We start from the raw sequence: 1,866 nt of genomic DNA, 5'->3' as shown, positions 1-1,866 counted from the left end.
GATGTGAGTAGGTGTGAAGCAGACCAAGTCTAGAATCAGCCCTTCTTTTTACAATTCACAATAAACTTTATAGCAAGGTGGGCTATTGGTCCAAATAACTGAGTATTGTCTAGTGACAGCCAGCGACTCTTCAGAACTTCATGTAAAGAAAATCTGCTGCACAAGAACTTTTAACTGGAAATGTCAGGGATTGAATCTGCAACATTCTGTGTACAGCAGATGTTCTCTGTCACTCAGGCACAGTCATTCCACTAATTTAGTGGTAAATATTCATAACTGTGCATTGTAATCATATTAACAATTGTTCTGGGGTGAAATTCCTCACCAGTTGCACTTTTTTTATTGGTATTTTTTCATATGTGTGTATGTGTGTGTGAGTGTGTGTGCGCACGCACCTGGAAGTCACGGCAACCTCTGGTGATGATATTCAGAGAGGTGGCTGATTAACGCCTGCCCCCACCTCTTGTATTTCAGAGAGGTCTCCCATCCAAGTACTTGCCAGAGTCAACCCTACTTAGCTTCCAAGATCTGACAAGATTGGGCTTGCCTGGGCTATCCAGGTCAGGGCCATTTTTTTTTAGGATGCATATTAGAAAATAATTTCCCCAAAGTATAGCTACTTACCACTGTCAGGGTTTTTTCCTATAAACCAAGAGTACTTGGGGCATAAAGCTACGCCCACAAAAATCTACTGACTTTGCTATTATGGTGCTTTTTTGGCCAGGATAATGGAAAATACCAAATGGGGGTCCTGGGGGCATAAAAACGTTAGGGTTTTTTCCCCCTTCAGAACACTGATCCAGAAAAAGCATTGTTGAGAATTCTGGAGAAACAAGAGGGAAACCCACAAGTACTTAGAGGGAATCTCATTTCCCTTCCCCCACTACTCCTTTCCCTCCCCTGGCAGCCCCCACAGCCTCTTCCCCTTTCTGGCTTCCTTCTCTCCTCCCCACCCACCAGCCAACCTACCTCTATCTCCCCTCTGTCTTCAGTGTTTTCTCCTTCCCTCCCCTTAGCAGCCTCTACCTGGGAACTATGACTCCATTGTCCAGCACCAGCTGCCAGGCTGGGCCCAGCTGCATGTTAGGGAACATGCAAGGACTTGTGAGGGCACTGCACTTTCCCCTATATCCCCCCCTGACATTATTTCCTCTTTTCTTCCTCCTGGCACCCCCATATCCTCAGCTTTTCCTTGCTTCCTTTCCCCCTTCTTACCTGCTAACCAAACACCATTTATCTGCATCCCGTCTTCAGCTGTATTATTGTATATATTTACTTTATTTATACCCCTCCCTTCTCCACAATGGGGATCCAAAGGAACTCATGTAATTCTCCTCCATTTTATCCTCACAACAACCCTATGAGGTAGGTTAGGCTAAGAGTGGGTGACTGGCCCAAGTACACCCAGTCAGCACCATGGCAGAGCAGGGATTTGAGCCTGAGTCTCCTAGATCATAGTCTGAAACTCAGGACACTAAATTAAACTGGCTTTCCTGGGGTGGCTGCTGTTGCACAGAAGCAAGTAGCCAGGCCTGATGGGGTCATGCAAGTTGCATGATATCAAGTCACCAGGGAGGGAGGCACACGCAAGTCCTGGGGTGAAAACAAGGGTGGAATAATCACAGTTGCCTCATCTCTTGTTTCTTGTATAGAAGGAGTCTCCATGTTGTGATCATGCAACTCTGTTCTCCAGGTTAGAGGCCATGTTGCAAAGTAAGTATTGCTTGAAAGCAAACTATACAATAAGTTAAATATTATAGTTAAGTAACGTACCACATTCTTGCCTTCAAAGCTGCCTACATAAGATCACCTCTTTTCTGTACTAACAAACTTGACTCTGGATCTGTTGTTGCAAATGTGGATCAG

The sequence above is a fragment of the Gekko japonicus genome, unplaced genomic scaffold, assembly GCF_001447785.1.
Source record: "Gekko japonicus isolate JY-2015 unplaced genomic scaffold, Gekko_japonicus_V1.1 scaffold429, whole genome shotgun sequence".
NCBI classification, from domain to species: domain Eukaryota; kingdom Metazoa; phylum Chordata; class Lepidosauria; order Squamata; family Gekkonidae; genus Gekko; species Gekko japonicus.
The sequence above is the reverse complement of the archived record's forward strand: the minus strand, read 5'-3'. Positions refer to the sequence as shown.